This window comes from Cryptomeria japonica, chromosome 10 (assembly GCF_030272615.1).
Source record: "Cryptomeria japonica chromosome 10, Sugi_1.0, whole genome shotgun sequence".
NCBI classification, from domain to species: domain Eukaryota; kingdom Viridiplantae; phylum Streptophyta; class Pinopsida; order Cupressales; family Cupressaceae; genus Cryptomeria; species Cryptomeria japonica.
In genome coordinates this window covers 349,601,574-349,620,713 of record NC_081414.1, presented here as the reverse complement: position 1 = coordinate 349,620,713, position 19,140 = coordinate 349,601,574, and positions in this window count along the sequence as shown.

Here is a 19,140-nt window from a genome sequence, read left to right as displayed (position 1 = left end):
AGATGAGAATCCATCAAAATGACCAAGTTTGACATCAATGAAAACCATATTGTAAGCTCATTCTTCCAACAATCTCCCCCTATGTCATTGATGGTAACACTTGAACATTAGTTGCATATTCAAACAAATATCACAAAAACTCTCTCGATAAATATTACAACAAATCTCTCCACAAATCTCACAACTTTCTCCCACTTTGACATCAAAGACACATGGTATTGCATGGCATACTGACTAACACACACCATGGATTCCCCTAAGAGAAGTAACAACATCAATCTAGGAGATTAAGGGTAAGCATTGAATCTCCACCTAAATTGATACACCACTATAAATGCATCTAGTTAGAGAAAGGAGGGTCAATAACCCCTACTTTTTCCTTAAATACTCACAAGTATTCTTTGCCAATGATTAGCTGAAAATGTTTGTTACTTAGCATTTTGTAGAAATTTATTCTAATCATACTTCCTTTTGTGCAACCTTCTCTCTTAAGGAATGATAATGGTTTGAGATAGGTTTAATTCTTGAATGCATTACCAAATTCTTTGAAATATTTATAGCATTAGTATTATCACACATAATAGGAATAGCTTGATCATATAACACTCTAATATATTTAAGAGTCTATTTCGTCCACATAACTTGAGTACAACAAGATGTTGCCACACAATGTATTCTGCTTTTGCAATAGATAAAGATATTGAGTCTTTCTTCTTACTTAGCCATGAAACCAATCTGTCTCCCAAAAATAATGCACCACCACTAGTACTTTTCCTATCATAAATGCTTTTGGTTCAATCAAAATCTATATATTCTTTCAACATGAAATCTCCATGATTCTTTTACAAAAGACCAAAATCCCAAGTCCCTTTAAAGTACCTACAAATCCTCTTCACTACGTGTTCATGTGATTTCTTTGGATTAGAATTAAATCTTGAAACTAAACATACAACCTACATAATATTTGATCTAGAGGTAGTTAGATATAACATTCATCCAATCATAGATATGTGCTTCTTCTTATCAGCATCTGAAGATGAATCCTCTTTGCTTAATTTGCAACCAATAGTTAAAGGGGTAGTAAGCCATTTACAATTCTCCATATCAAACTTCTTTAAAATCTCTTTGACATATTTAGCTTGAGAAATAAAGATTCCATCTTCCAACTAAGTAACTTGTAGACCAAGAAAGAATGGCATCTCACCAATCATTGACATTTAGATTTCCTTTTGCATCTCTTCTACAAACTCTTTACACAAACCATCACTTCCTCCAAATATAATATCATCAACATAGATAACAACAATCAACAACTTGTTACCTTCAACATTGAAATAGAGATTGTTCTCTGCAGTACATTTCTTAAAGTTTTCTTGTAACAAATATCTATCTAATCTAGCATACCAAGCTCTAGGTGCTTGTTTGAATCCATACGTCTTCTTTAACATGCAAACCATATTTGGATCCTCTAACAATCTGAATTGATTTGGTTGCTCAATGTATACCTCTTCTTCTAGTTCTCCATTCAGAAATGTTGACTTAACATCCATTTGATATACCTTCAAATTATTATTAGTAGAAAAAGAAATACATTCTTATAGATTCCATCCTCGCTATTGGAGAAATGGTTTTCTCAAAATTTATACATTTAACTTGCAAATAGCCTTTACATACCAATCTCACTTTGTTCCTTGTAAATTGTCCTTGTTCATTTAGTTTGTTCTGGAATACCCTCTTAGTTCCTATCACATTTTTGTCCACTGGTCTAGGTATTAGCGCCCAAGTCTAATTCTTTTGTATCTTATTCAGTTTTTTTTCCATTGCTTTGACCCAAATTTCTTCTTTTCTTGCTTCTTCATATGATTTAGGTTTCACTAGTGAAAGAAAAAAGTAGTTTTCTTACTCATTTTCCTTTGTAACATTTCTTCTTGTTTGAACTCCTTTGTTTTTGTCTTCAATTATTTGATCTTTTGAATGATTATTTTTTACATATTTTGTTAGGGTCTTAATCACTTGCTCAGGTTCTTCTTCTTCATCTTCAAATTCATTTGTCTCTTTCTCATTTTCGTCTTCTTGATTCATCTTTTCTTTTGCATGGACAATAATAATCTTAAATTTAGTTTCTTTTATGGGTTTAGGGGCAGTTTGATCCCATGCTTCACATACTTTCACATTTGCTCTCTCCACTATATTGTCAAGTCTCTTATTGCAACACCAATAGTCTTTGCTATTTGTAGCATATCCCAAGAATATTCCTTCATCTACTCTAGTATCAAACTTTCGAAGATCATCTTTATCTATTCTAATATAGCACTTACTCCCAAAGATTCTTAAATACTTGACAGTAGGATGTTTTCCATTTTATCGCTCATAAAGTGTCTTAGTATTATTTACTCTTATCTATACCCTGTTAAGAATGTAAATAATAGTGTGCACAACTTTTTTCCGATATACATTAGCTAGGTTAGCATCCTTCATCATAGTTTTAGCCATATCCATAACAATCCTATTCTTTCTTTCTACTACACCATTCTATTGAGGGAGTTTTGAAGCATAAAAGTGTCTTCTAATACCATATTTATCACAAAAATTGTTAAATTCTTTTGAAGTAAACTCTCCACCTCTATTAGATCTTAAATACTTGATTTTAGTATCAACTTGATTTTCTACCATTGATTTGAACACTTTAAATCTTTAAAAAGCTTTAGATTTTTCTTTTAAAAATGTAACCCATGTCATCCTAGAATAATAATCAATAAGTAACATAAAATACCTTTCTACATTAAGTCCTTTTGTCCTTGTAGAGCCACAAATATATGTATGAATCATCTCCAAGGGTCTTGAAGTGGAGTACTCTTGTTCTTGAAACTCCTCTTTGTCTACTTTCCTAATTGACATTCCCTACACATAGTATCAGTAGGCGTGATAATATTTGGCAAATCTCTCAGTGATTTAATATTACTGATCTTTATCATGTTGTCAAAGTTAATATAACCCATACTTTTATTCCATAACCAAAATTCACTACTCTATGTCAAGAAACATCTACTTCCACTATTGTCCTTTATGAAATAAACATTTCCATTTGTTCTAATACCTTCTTCTATTATTCTTCCAATTTTTCCTTTTTCAATCACACAACTGGTCTTACTGAATAAAACTCCATAACCTAATCGCACATCTAACTAACACTCAACAAACTATTTCTCAAAACCTCAACACAAGAAACATCATTAGTTTTATGTTTACTATCGATTGAGAAACTTCAGGTATTGCACAAATAGGTGTAGCTTTCTCTTCTACAAATTTCACCGATCCACCATAATACTTCTTGATATTAATGAACTTATCTTTATCTCTAGTCATGTGGTTTGAACATTCAGAAACAATAATCCACACTCCCAGTTCAAACTTAGCATGCAGTGCAATATTTTCTCTCGCTATCTTTCTGTTATCTTCATTCCCGTCTTCCAAACCTATCCTTGTTATTCTCTTCTATAGCCAAGAATAATATTCTTCATTCCAGTCTTCACCATCTTTATCCTCAGATGAAGGTGTCTCCATATAACATAAACTCCTTTTCTCTTTGTGTATATCATCAATCCTTTTCTTAGAATCATGTCTTATATATCTACTTTTCTTTTCATCATCATTAGATTTTTTGTAATCTTTCTTATACATACATTTAGAGGCATAATGACCAATTATACCACAATTAAAATATTTCAAGGGTAAATTACTTTTGTACTTTACAGATCCTCTCTTGAATTTTCTTACAAAGTTCGCTTCAATCTCATCTAGGTTTTCACTTGTTTTCGATTCATCTTGTAATATTTTTGAAATGTTTAATGCAACTTCTTTCCTATAGGTTTTACTATCATTCATCTCTCTAATTTAAAAAACAAATAATGTTTTGATGAGTTGATCAATCAAGTTGTTATTCAGATCATGACATTATTCAATCGCACACTTCTTCGGTTTGTAGGGTTTAGTCAGTGTAAACAAGATATTTCTTATGACATCCCCTTCTTCTAGAGTTCCATCGACAACTCGAATAGTCTCACTAGTATCATTCACTCTATGTATGTAGTTCTCAATTCTTTCATCATCAGTCATTCTTAAACATTCATATTTCTATTTTAGATCCATCAACCTAGCTTGCTTTGTCTTAAGATCACCTTCATGTGCATAACCCAACTTGTTCGATATCTCCTTAGCTTCTTTTGGCCCTTTAAATTTACCAAATACTGCATCACTTGAACAACTAATAAGTACTATTATAGATTTTAGATTTGTCTCTTGATCCTTAAGTTCATCCAGAGTTGTAGGTCTATTCAGAGGAGGTGTATAACTAGTTTGGATAATATCCCAAATTGCATTTTGCAAAGCCTCCAAGTAAGATTCTATTTTATCCTTCCAATAAGGAAAATTTGTTCCATCAAACATCAATGCTTTAAGATAAATTTCATGCACTATTCCAGATCTACCTCAAGTGGTTAAGCTTCCCAAAGAGGAAACTATTCTCTGATACCAATTTTGAACACACAACATGATTAAGAAGGGGGGTGAATTAGTCTAAAAAATCAAAATAAATTAGTTATAAACAACATCAAATAAGTTATGTTTTCTTCTTCGAGACCCCGAAGGACATACAAATTAGGATGGCACGGATCCTTGGGTACCAAATTGGAAAGCCTCCTTCTATTTACCTGGGTCTTCCATTGGGCATGAAACCTTTAGAGTTGTTCTGGAATAGTCTTGTTGACAGATTCAATAGGAAGCTAGTTGGTTGTAAAGGTACCCTTCTTAGTCAAGCTGGAAAAATCCATCTTTTAAAATCTTCTCTCCACAGTCTTCTGGTTTATGCTTTAAGCCTCTTCAAAATTCTAGGAAAATTTACAGATGCTATTGAGAAAATTCAGAAATCCTTTATTTGGTCTTGGGTTGAGGAGAAGAAGAAGAGAGTTGCACTCATTGTGTGGGATTGTGTGTGTGAAAAGTGGACCTATACCTGTATCTATATCTATATCTGTATCTGTATCTGTATCTATATCTGAATACACAACACTTCAATTAAGTCATTAGATGCATGGTTAGTAAATCAATAATAAATAATGAACAATAAACCATTACAAAGTGACCTATTGCCTTCTAGTAGATGTGAGTTTAGTCTTGCTCTCAGATTTTTATATGCAATAGCAGTGACTAGACAACACGTAAACGAAGGATTTAATCTATATGAGCATGAATTGAGCAAAATGAATGCAAGATTTAAGCTAGATATGTAAGATTAATCTAACATGATTTAAGCAATATTAAGCTAGATGATTTAATAAGGATGCAATAACTAATATGTAAATATCTCAATGCAAAATCTTAGTGAACCTAGAGAAAAAACAACATAATAACAATATATTCTCCAGGATCCTTGAATGAGACATGAGAGCCTAAATTGATAGAAAATTCAGAAAGAAACCAACGGCTGAGATCAAATGATGATGAGTGGTCAAGATTTTCCAAGAGGAAGCACAATCCAGGTGAATTGATGTGATTGGCTACTTTTCTCAATTTTAAAGGAAATTGAACTAAAATTAAGATAAAATCAGAAAAAACTGATTTATTCTCTATTTCATTCAATTTTGATATTTAATTATTTTAATTGTTTTCTTTGAGATTTTTCTTCAATTTTTAATATGATTTTCAAGATTATCTCCATTTGATTTCTTTTCTCCTTCATTTTTTTGATTATTTAATGACAAATTGACTTATTTAATTAAATATGCTAGGATATTCAATAAAATAAATAGGATAATTGTTTAAAAATGATTTTCTTGGAATGATCAATTAATTAAATAAATATTTAATTAATTCAGAGTGATTAATTTACCATGTGACTTTAATGATTTAAGAAATTAATCGTGTGCTCAAGATTAAATTTAATTGCCTTTGGTTAGGACCTTGGTGATGTTGTCGAGATTAGGGGCCCATGGTTTAGATGACCATTTTTAGGGTATTACATTTGCCCCTTTTTGAAATAATGTGCAAGCAACATGCTGGTTCAAAGAATATTTGATGTCAAATAGATATCAATTATGAACTTGATTGATCACAAACTAGATGAAGAGTGAGGTATTCATTTTGTTTTGAAGCGATGAAACTAAATAGACTAATTAAAGCAATACCGATCCTGAACTTGATTGAACTAGGACTGATGAAGAGCAAAGGTACTGAACTTGAACTTGATGGATCAAGAAGCGGATCTTATTGATCTAGAACTTGATTGAACTAGACAAAGTGAGTGAAGATAAAACCAATCTTGAACTTGATGGATCAAGACACAATGAACGAAGATAAACTGTTCAACTTGATTTGATGCAATGAAACTGAACACCTACTTAGATTGAGCATGTGATCAAAGATATTCTTTAAACCCTTGATTGAGTTTAAACAAATAATCATCTTGAAAAGCGATGAGATGCCCCTAGCGATAAGGTCTTGTTAATTTTCTTTCGTTGAAAGGATTTTTTCTCGACTTGTAATGAAGATTTTGAAAGAAATTCTTAACTTTGAGGATGATGATCACTAATGATGATGTCATGAGTATGCCCCCTCGGGAGCGAAATCAAAAGATAGCGAGGGTTGCGTAGTGATTTCAAGAATTTTTTTGAGTGATGATAAGTTATTTGAGCACAAATATTAATGTTGAAGATTAAAATTAGAGTTGGTTTGAGAATTAAAATTGAGATTCAGAGTTGAGCGAAAATTGAAGAAAAGAATAAGCATTTGACGAAAGCGCTAAGTGGTCTAAGATGTGCAAAATTGACTAGGAAGATGATCTCAGATTTTGATTTCGATCCCAAAAATGGAATCAAGATGGGAAAATTAGCTTAGGGTACAGTTTTCATGTCCATCAGAGCAAGTTGAAAAATTAGGGTTTTGGCTATATAAAGGGTCCATGTGTCATTTTCAATGCATTTTAACTTCTCCAAGTTTGAAAATTTAAAAGCCATTTGCGAAGAAAAATAGCCATTCTGATCCAGGAGCATCATTTTGAGCCCCAAAGACGTCATAATCGACTGCGAAACTATGACCCAACGGTAAGTGATTGATCTTAAGCCTATTTGATTTCTTAAATTTTAAATTTTCATTAATTTTTTTTCATTTTAGAGTCGTTAAAAGTCATTTGCCTCAGTTTATTATGCGGGCTAAGTCGTTAAAAGTCATTTGCCTCAGTTTATTGTGCGGGCTAAGACCATTTCTCATACGATAAAATGTCTTAATGGTGGTTTATCATATGGGTGTATAGGGTTTGTCATCTGATGTGGGCTCATGTTTCGTACGAAAGTGTGCTTGAGTGCCCACTTTATCATGCGAAGTATCATGTTTTATCATATGGGGATAGTTTTTCGTGCTAGGTGTAATCCTGATTCATACGAGATTCTGCCTATTTGTGAAAACTCGTATGAAAAACAACAAGCATGTTCAAGGGTCAAAACATCAAATTTTGATTTTGTATTTTGTATATTTGGATTTGCAAGAATGTTTAGCATATTTTTACAATTTGGATCATGTGCTGACAATATTTATGTTTGATTTTTCAGATTCGGTTGTTGGATATCTTATTTCGATCTGTTTATTCATCGATGATGGTGTTAGTTCGTTGTTTATCAGACGCAGATAGGGCACATATTGATTTATGTGGTTTTGGACACCTTTAGATGTCGAATATCTACGTGAATCATGGGATGTTGATTGCATTAGTAGAGAAATTTCATTTAGAGCATAATACCTTTCATTTGCCTGTACGAGAGATGAGGATCACACCTGAGGATGTATATCGGATTTTCAGGATTCCATTTGCTGGTGACAAGGTCGATTATGATTCTGCTCAATGACTGAGTATCTTAGCATTGAGATGGATATTTCATGATGAGACTATTTTTGAGTGGGCTATCACCTGGGAGGTTCTGATGAGCAGGTATAGTGACCAATTTTCACTAGCATGTGTGTTAGCAGGTATCCTTGGTTATTTTGTTATGCCAGATAGGGGACAACAGGGTTTTCTATGTGGCTGGGTGAGGATGCTTGAAAGGTTGTTGACTCATCCTGAGAGATTAGGGTGGGGATCTTGTTTACTAGCCCAAATGTATCATGAGATGCATGAGGTTGTGTATCAAGAGGGTAAGAGTATGGCAGTAGGGGTTTTAGTTTTGTAGATATGGGCATGGGAGCATATACCAGTATGTAGGTCGATAGTAGATGATTCTAGAGAGCCGCACTAGCCCATTATTTATTTCTATTCATGTTATGTGACTCAGCCCCATCTGGGCAAGATAGAGTACTAGAGGACACAACTGGACGATTTGATCACGGTAGTATAGATACCGTATAGGGGTTTGGAGCTATGGGATGATTGGAGAGAGTAGAGAAAGGATATGTTCATGACTAGACCTCTCATTGGCCTATCAGTGTCTATTATTAAGCGGTTTGTGGTATCCATGGTGATGAGGCAGTATGAAAGACCGTAGGGTATATCTCAGGAGTTTACAGCTTATGCCCGATATGGAGAGGAGGAGAGACGAGGATGGGCTCCATGGTTATCTTATGTGCTAAGCATGCAAGATTTAGTCGGTTTATAGTGACTGAGATGGGACTATTTGGAGGATGTTGTAGATGTAGGGGTATTGCCCCAGTACAAGGATTGGTTCCAGAGACATCCATTTCCTAGATTCATAGATCCTGAAGATCATGTGCCTCTCATAGAGGAGGTAGAGGATGAGGCACCAACGTAGGTATAGGGACGAGGACAAGTGCAGGGACCAAGGGCAGATGCACCTAGGAAGGCAGGAGGTGATCCTGGGGCTAGTAGCAACAAGATACTAGCTGGAGTGAGACAACGAAAGATAGGGGAGGGTGGATCTCTAGTAGTTGTTGGGGTTAAGGCTGGTGGGGCCAGGGCAGCATAGGGTGGAGGTGAGGAGGAGAGAGAAGCTTCTAGGTAGGTGAGGCAGTGGAGGGATGAGCAGGGAGACAGAGAGGGAGGTGGAGAGGGAGGCGGAGAGCAGAGGGTACCAGATGCAACACATTCATTGAGATCAAGGGTGGCAGGCTTGCAGTCACAGTTGACAGTGGCGTAGATGCAGCTAGCAGAGTGAGACTGACAACTTGTAGAGGTCATATCAGAGCATGATCAAAAACTTACTGAGGTTAGAGAAGAGTGTGATGGAAAAATTGTTGAGGTCAAAACAAAGCGGGATGCACTTCAATGAGAGGTGTTACATCATATGAGCTAGGCAATGTATTATGTTGCAGCTTATAGTGTAGCAATCCTAGTAGCACAACAGTTTGTCCTGTATTCATAGTATATGGCTCAATTTGAGGGAGCTAGGGCACCCAGATAGGACATCGATCAATAGACACCACCTCCTCCACCTAGCAATGAGGGAGAGGCAGAGAGGTAGATTTTTTATAGCTCCTAGATTTTGTTATATACCCCATTTTTATAGCCTATACGATTCTTGCTCCGATGAGACATTGTATATGATAGTGGATATCACTTGTACTTTGAGATACTGAGATTATGATGATATATACAAGATCTTGATTTGATTTCATCATACTTGTGTTGATTGATTATGAGATGTCTTTCTATATGCTTTATTCTATATGTATGCATAACATTTTAGTATGGACATATGTAATGTATGTAATATGGATGTTCATTTGTTTATTCCTTTTTCATATGCAAATGGATGATGAAAATGAGTAACTAGTAATGCAAATATTTTTAAATTTTTCTTCATGCAATAATATGAATGCAAATAAGTATATAATGAAATGTATGGATCTATATAAGATGCTTATATATGCAACTAAAATCTCAATACACAAGTACTCGATCGAAGAAATGATGATGAAAAAGAGACCACTTAGTTGAGAAATGATGATGCTTCAAACTCTCATTCAAAAGGTAAAGAGATCATTGTTATCATGCCAAAATCACTCGAAATGCATAAAATTTAGAATGAATGCAAACTAAACCTAGTCACTAGATTTGGAATGCTTAGTTTTCATCAGTGAGTATTTTACAAACATAGTAGGAAAAATAGTGTTCCTTTCTTTTCATATGCAATATTAATTATCTTGTCCACAATGATCCTTTGTCCGTTCATATCCTTGGACATATTACGCATGCTTCTGGATTGCACAGTAAAGAAATACCCTCAAAGAGGCAAAGAAATGACTCCAACCTTCCTGTATCATACAAATAAGTGGAGTCGAGGTATGTGTGGCGATTTCACCTTGATGTGAAGAGACTTATCACAGACACCTAGCTAATTAGATGTTTCTAGATCATCGGATTCATTCTTATAACAAGAAAAAAAAGTAAAGTATTATACCCCCAATCCTTGCTCCTCTTAGTCAAGATAGACTTCCTCGAGTTACTCAGAGGGAATAATAATCGAAAACCAATGTAAAAGACAACATACATATCTCAAATAGTTTAGTGATTGTTTTCAGTTGTCTTATTTTTCTTGTCTACTCAGTGATAAAACTCTTCAATAGTTAGGAGACAAATGAATGACTCAGAGTGGATGACCTGGTACTACCGATAGAAAGATGACTTGGTTTATACTGCTTAGGACATTTAAATTGATCAGTCAATTACCCTAAGACTAGGACATTGATCGGTTTCAAGACATGAGGGTTCCAAAAGAACCAGAATGTCATAAAAGTGACTAAAAGATATTTACAAGTAGAAGAGAAGATGCAACACTTTAGTACAGGAGATAAGACAAACTTGGATAAAATCCAGCAACCATACTGATCGATGCCATTGTTTTTTATTTGTGTGATCATTGATAGGAATGTCTAGTTTCAAAGACTAAGTGCCCTATATAAGACCGATCGGTCTGGTTTTGGGTGTACCCTTCCTTATATAAGACATGTTGATGTTTGATATATTGGTCAACAAGACATGCGAGAAGTGTGATTGTAGACTTTGAGAGTTTTTCTATGGTTGATTTGGTTTGAAGGATAGTCTATGCTTTCTTTCTTTGATTTTTCATCTTTTTTATTTTTTGAGTTTTTTATTTTTAGGATATTTTTTAGGACATTTTATGATTTTCTTTAGGATTTTCTCAACTATTCTCCCAATATACAGCCCTATATGACATGATGATTTGCAGAATGCGTGTGGAGATGATGAATTTTAAATATGACCTTTTTTAGTGCAATATGCATGATGAAGATGCATTTCCTATTCGAACAAGGATGATTATGTTTGTTTAGCACTTCGTAATACACAGATTAAATTTAAGGTACAAAACATTTCATAGATAAGTGGTCAATCGATCGTTAAGGTCCCTTGGAACATCCAAATTAACACACTTAGTGACTAGGATTTACAAATGGAGACGCAAAAAACTTCCTCATTAATTCTTGATACTTTGATCTTCTTTTGCCCATGTGAGTGCAAATGAGTTAATTCTTGCTCTTATATTCACTAAAGATCCTTAGCCTCTTATATGACTAGCTACGTCGATTATTCTAGCTTCAAAAGCATCCTAAATAGAGCCTCACTACCAGCAAGCTTTTAGAGCTTCAATGAGGTTATAAACTATAATCTCTCAAATATTTCTCCATTGCCAGTAGGTGTTCATAGCCCTGATGGAGTTACTCGCATGTTCCCATAGTCAAGATTTGTGTCTCACTTGTATGCATGATATTTCAATTATATATCATTGCTCTTTTGCCTTGAGATGAATATTTGGCATAACACTTTTTATTTTTTCTTTTTCTTGCCTTGACTTGTAAGTAATGAAACCTACTTGGGTGTGACAATTATAGCGGCGCTAAAGTAGAATTTTAGATTTTTCACTAGTCATATGTTCAACTAGGTGTCTAGAACAAATTAGAGATTTTATTAATGTGTTTGAGATATAGCAATTGATAGACTTTGGGTTAACAAGTCTCAAATAGTGAAATCACTACCCAGCCATAAGAAAAGTATCATCATGGGGTAATGTTGAAAATGAACGACCTTAGGAACTTGAAGGCTTCATGTTCGAATATCTAAGAAAGGAGATGACCCTTGTTTTTCTTGAATGCAAACACATGATAAACTTGGACAATTGCCTTGTTTTATTAATGTTGCTATATGAAAATACAATTTTTTTGTGAATGCGATGCATTTGAAAAAGAAACTATATGTGATGCAGTGCTTTGAATAAAATGATATGCAGTGCTGAAAGCAAATGCTAAACTAACCCAGCCCTTAGATATAGTATCGTTTAAGGTGAATTTTATTCATAGGGTTAGGGAGTTTTGTGTAGGTAGTTCATTGGTCTAGCATAAAGATGTCTTTCTAAGAAGGACTCAACTAAGTGTACATGTCCAACATCTCCAATGTTGATTTCCTTAGTTTTTGGATTTTGCGATGAAACTAGGGTAAAGTCTTATGAAAAGGATTGGATAAGGGGGATAGAAGGATGAAAAAGTGGTGTTGGATAATGGATCAGATATTGAAATTTTGGTGCATGAGTGAATGGAAACATTTGCGGGATCACCATTGGCATGCATCTTGAGGGATGGTAGATTGATGGAAGAAAAGTGGATCATAGATTTTGAGATTTGGATGGAGGAGCAACTAGGGATTTTGGGACATAAGGATCCAAAATGGATGAAGGGGGTGATGGAGGAATAGATTTGGAAGGTGTGGATGGAGGAACAACAATCTTGGATGTTGATTTGGATTTTTCTTTAGACTGTTGTGCTTCAAGGAATCGCTTAGGGATCCACATGGTTTTTTATTTTTCATGCTTTTGCAGTTTCTTGGAACACATTGCATCGACAAGTGCCTTAGGAACCCATATAGATTTTGATTTTGTTTTCTTTTTCTCAGTGAACCTTTGTATCCTTTTAGATGGATGGAAGGTATGTGAAGATGTATGCCTTTATTGATCCTACACCAAGAGATGGAGGATTATAGGGTCCTAAAATGGATAGAAGAGATGAAGGGAAAGGAGTGTATTTGGATTTTAGTTTAATAGGGATACCACCATCTTGAGGAATGTCATTGAGGCCATGACCCTTAATATTTTCTTTAACATGGAGGGGTTCTTTCTTTTGAAGGTCTACCCCTTTGTGTTTATAAATATTTTGACTTGTACGATCATGAGAGGGATTTGTAGGCATGACGGATACTTGAAATGAAAATGAAGTATTATGAAAAGGAGATGAAGGAATTCTTTTATCTTGATGTGGAAGAGGACCATTGGATAGAGCATGAAGGGTGTTTGACTCTTCATTTTGAATAGGATCATTTGAAAAGATGGAAGAGGCATCATGATCTTTCTTAGGAAGTATTATTTTCTCTTGAGATGGAAGGGGATCATCTTGGAAGAAATGGAAAGGTATAATGGGATCCTCATGGGATTCTAGGGAGATAGGATCTTTTTCAACCATTGGATGGGATGGCCCTTGAGATAGCCCTTGAGTGTCAACATGAAAATTTTCATCATTAGGTTCATCCTTTGATGGATATGATATGGATTGTTGTTGAGAATCCTTAGGAGATGGAGGCATCATGGAAGAGATGGAGGCTACATGTGGGCCATTGCTAGACATGGGTTCATAATTTTGATCATGCTTGGTAATGACATCTAGTTTCTCCTTAGGTGAGTTTTTATGATCTTCAATTTCAATAACACCATCATCAAGGAGGTCTTGAATTTTATATTTTAATTTCATACACATTGAAGTCTTATGTTTGTTATGCCTATGATATGCACAGTAATTACTCAAAATTTCACATCCCCATGTGGTCTTTTTAGGAAATATGATATGATTGTGCTTAAGAAGTTCTTCCAAAGCCGACTTAATAGATTGCCCTAAAGGTGTAAACTGCTATCTAGGGGATAGATGTCTTTTTATCTTGGGGAAGATGTCTCATCATCTTGTATGAGATTTAGCTTTTGATTTTCAATTACTTTCTGTTCCACCTTATGTAATTGTTTTAGCATTTCTTGAAGTCTAGTGTTCTTAATATCATGAATTTTTATCTCAAGAGGGGTCATTGAATCTTTCCATTGAGCTTGAATGTCATATATTTCTCTCTTGAGATCCTGAATTTGTTGAGCTAAGGACTGACAGGACTGAGAGATAGATGTGATGTAGAAGACAAGATTAAATTGAAGCTCTAGTTGTTCGTTTAATGTAGTGATTTGAGAGAAGTGACTAAGACTTAGTCTGGTTTCAGGAATGATCTATCCTATATAAGACGTGATCTAAGAACTTAGTTTGATTTGAGAGAAGTGACTAAGACTCAGTGGTTTCAGGAACGATTTATCCTATATAAGATGTGATCTAAGTAACTTAAGTTTGATTAAGTAGTCGACTGAACTAGCTGAGAGATGATCAACAAAATCGTGCAACACAATGGCAAGGGTACACTGTCAAGATTGTTTATGGTCAAAATTATGATGAACACTTTTATGCTCATTGTAGACTGATTTGGGCTAATTTGACTATTTTGACTGACAAGATCAGGAATTCGTATGACAAATTTCTCAGACCCAGATGATAGTTTAGCTGATTTCAGATGATAAATATAGTTTTTTGTATGAGTTGCTACCTGATTTCATATGACAGTTGGGAAGACTCCAGATGACAGTTTACTGAATGTGATGTATATTCATACGACAAAATTTTAAAAGACATACGACAGTTGTTTAGATCTTGTATGAAAGGTTTTACAGACCTAGATGACAAACTATTAAGAGCAATGAAGACTCGTACGACAATAGGTGTGTAGCAGAATGACAATTCAGTAGACTTGTATGTCAGAGGATTGGAGAAAGATGATATTCTGATAGACAAAGTTTCAATACCTGACAAAGACCTGGTTTTGATAAGGACTAATGTTTTGATAATTGACAGAGACCATTTTGGACATGGATAGAGTTTTGATCACTGAGTTTTTGATATTTTTTTTATTTTTCCAGTTTCAGTATTAGGGATGAAAACATAGTAAACACGCAAGATGTATAATGACTTCAATCACAGCATGATAACCCTACAAAAGTTGTCTTAGAGAAGAAAACCTTTGCTTGCTGACTTAGGTACACACCCAATAGCTAATTAGAATACAACCGCTGAGTCTCACAGAATGGATTCTTAATGCCATATTAGCCGACTCCAAACGCTAATGGGGACACGATATGGCAAGTGTCTTGGGAGAGTTACTATCTCTCTTGCACAAAGATTATCTTGCTTTTGGAGGTGAACTGGGTAGCTTCTATCTTATAGTTCTTAGTCAGGAATTCCATTCAAAATTACCCCGAATTCACGCAAGCATGATTAAGGCCTATAGCCTGACAAGGTACCGAAACAAACTATAGTCACATAAACATGATTGAGACCACGAGGCCCTACAAAATGGTTGATATGAGAGATCTCAAAGAGAAAACTCAAATAATCCCGTCCTCTGAGAATTTAATCACCAGAGGTCTATTTATTATAGTGATTTGGAATGCTCAAGTCCAACTGTACTCACTTGGGATGATCTCACAGGGTGATTACTTTTTCCCACTGTGATAGGCCCGCTAAAGGTACACAAATCTCAAAACTTAGAAAAAGGCTTCAAGGGTCTAGATTTCTGATTATCTATAAAAGACAAGAGCATAATCTCATACCTCTCAGATTTTTTTGAAAACATAAAAGACAGATTTGTTCTTTAACCAGATAGAAATTTAAGTGCCTTAAAAATTGAACTTTAAAGAATACACGATGTTTAATTGATTCTCCTTAGGCAACCTGCAAAACCAATGCATTAGTAGTCATTTTGCTTTTGATTCTTTGATAGGCATATGTTCGATTGATAGATTCTTTGGCAAGCATTCTACAGAAAATCAGTTAGGCTGTAAAAATCTCAGGCAAACAAAAGACAAACGAGGGTTAGTGTTAATGTTAGTAAAATCCAAATTTAATTCACGAAAAACCCTAGCAAGTACACTATTTTTGAAATGATAACACAAAAATTCATACGACGGAGTATACCTTCCCATACAAGTATTCTCACAGACTCGAACGACAAAACATAGAGTCAAATAATCAGAGCAGAAACTTGTACGAGTATTCCAACAGAACTGCATGATAAAAGAAAAGTCTTGATAGAATGTCATATGATGAAGGACCTATACTCGTATGATATTTAGCAGAGGTTGTATAGACGAGACCTGAACGATAAAAAAAAGTGATTTTAAGGCCGAAGAATTGAATTTTGAGTCCCACGGTGGGCGCCAAAAATGTGTGTGTGAAAAGTGGACCTGTATCTGTATCTGAATACACAACACTTCAATTAAGTCATTAGATGCATGGTTAGTAAATCAATAATAAATAATGAACAATAAACCATTACAAAGCGACCTATTGGCTTCTAGTAGATGCAAGTTTAGTCTCGCTCTTAGATTTTTATATGCAATGCCAGTGACAAGACAACACCTAAATGAAGGATTTAATCTATATGAGCATGAATTGAGCAAAATGAATGCAAAATTTAAGCTAGATATGCTAGATTAATCTAACATGATTTAAGCAATATTAAGCTAGGTGATTCAATAAGGATGCAATAATTAATATGTAAATATCTCAATGCAAAATCTTAGTGAACCTAGAGCAAAAACAACATAATAACAATATATTCCCCAGGATCCTTGAATGAGAGATGAGAGCCTAAATTTATAGAAAATTTAGAAAGAAACCAATAGCTGAGATCAAATGATGATGAGTGGTCAAGATTTTCCAAGAGGAAGCACAATCCAGGTGAATTGATGTGACTGGCTGCTTTACTCAGTTTTAAAGGAAATTGAACTAAAATTAAGATAAAATCAGAAAAAAATGATTTATTCTCTATTTCATTCAATTTTGATATTTTATTGTTTTAATTGCTTTCTTTGAGATTTTTCTTCAATTTTTAATTTGATTTTCAAGATTATCTCCATTTGATTTCTTTTCTCTTTCCTTTTTTTGATGATTTAATGGAAAATTGATTTATTTAATTAAATATGCTAGGACATTCAATAAAATAAATAGGATAATTGTTTAAAAATAATTTTCTTGGAATGATCAATTAATTAAATAAATATTTAATTAATTCAGAGTGATTAATTTTCCATGTGACATTAATGATTTAAGAAATTAATTGTGTGCTCAAGATTAAATTTAATTGCCTTTGGTTAGGACCTTGGTGATGTTGTCGAGATTAGGGGCACATGGTTTAGATGACCATTTTTAGAGTATTACAGGGATAATGTCTATAAACCCAAAAAGGTGGGGGGTCTCAGTTTAAGAAATATTAGAAACTTGAACAAGACTCTTCTAGCCAAACAAATATGAAGAATCTATGAGGGAAATGGAGAGTGGAATGATATTTGGAAGGTTAAGTACTTACATTTGGTTCCTACCATGGAAGATTTTATTGCCTCTAATCAGATACCATGTGGCTCTTCTATTTGGAATAGTGTTTTCTATGCTAAAGGTATTGTTATTTTAGGCAATGTCTGGGCCATAGGTAATGGTAGGAAGGTGGATTTCTAGGATGATGCCTAGATTGGAGGATCCCCTCTCAATAATTGTACCTCTCAGATGACCATCCAGACTTGTAAGGAGAAGTTTGGTGTTAAAGTTACTGATTACTGGAGAGATGAAAGGTGGGTGGACCTCAACTCTATTTATCCCAACCTAAAGAAGGTAAACTTAATGATCAACCATGCAATTTTAAAAACCAGAAGTGAAGACCACATGGTGTGGAGCGGTACCTTTTCATTGATTTATTCCATGTCATTTGTTGTCCTTATGCTTGTTCAGTCTCAAGACCCTAGCCCCTACTGGGCTAAGGCCTGGCATCTAGGTTTGACTCCTAAAATTAATATCTTTTTATGGATTATTTTGCAAAATAAGATACTTTCCATTGACAAGTTGAGAAAGAGGGGTCTCTGCATCCCCAACAGATGCTATCTTTGTCTCAATGATGAGGAATCTGTGAACCACATTTTTATACATTATCCTTATGTTCAACCTATCTGGGCTATGTTTTCTCAACATTGGGGTTTGAATTGGGTTTTCCCAAAGGAGATTCAAGACTGTTTCAGGTTTTGGCACTATAGTACTAATAATCTGACCATAATAAATTTATGGAATTTTTCCTTTCCACATATCCTCTCGGGTATATGGAAAGAGAGGAATAACAAAATCTAGAGGAATGATATTAACCCCTCTGAGGTGGTGTGGGCCAAGATACAATATAATTGTGTTGAGAATGTGATGGCTAGGGGAGAGCATTACTGAAATAGTAAGGAGGACTTTGATGTTCTCAATAGCTAGAACATCCTAGCCTACATGGACACCAACACAAACCAAATCAAAATAAGTATGTGCAGATGGTCTTTTCCCCCTAATACTTGGTTTAAGGCTAACTTCGATGGGGTTGCTAAAGGTAACCCAGGGCCAGATGGTTGTGGTGGAGTTATTCAGAATGGTGTTGGCTTTTGTATTGGGGTGGTGGCCTTTCCCTTGGGGATTCAGACTAATCATCTAGTTGAAGTTATGAGCACCCTCCAAACTATCAAATTAGCATATAATTTGGGTGTCAAAGTGTTATGGCTAGAGGGGGATTCTAAAACCATTATCAATTGCCTCCTTGGTAAACACCAACCCTTGTGGATGGTTAAAAATATCATTGATTCTGCCAGGGAGTTGCTTGACGAATTTGATAAGTGCTACATTTCTCATGATTACAAAGAGACCAACATGTGTGCTGACTGGGCTGCCAATGAGGTAGTACAGAGTGAGAAAATCAAGATCTGGAATAGCAAGGGGGTGCTCCCTTGTGTGGCACGTGACATCTTAATTTATGAAAGATATCATGGTAATCAAGATCGAATTTGATATCATTTCCCGAGATGATAAGGGAGGTCATGGCAACAGGAGTTAGTTTTGTATGTAGCCGAGAAGGAGGTACATTAATAATTGTTGGATCACCTCACATTCTTTATGGGTTCTTTTTTCCTTATCGAGCGAAAGAATTAGAAATTTCTATTGGCTTCTAGTGGTTTCTCCCCTGTTAATTAGAAAGTCCAT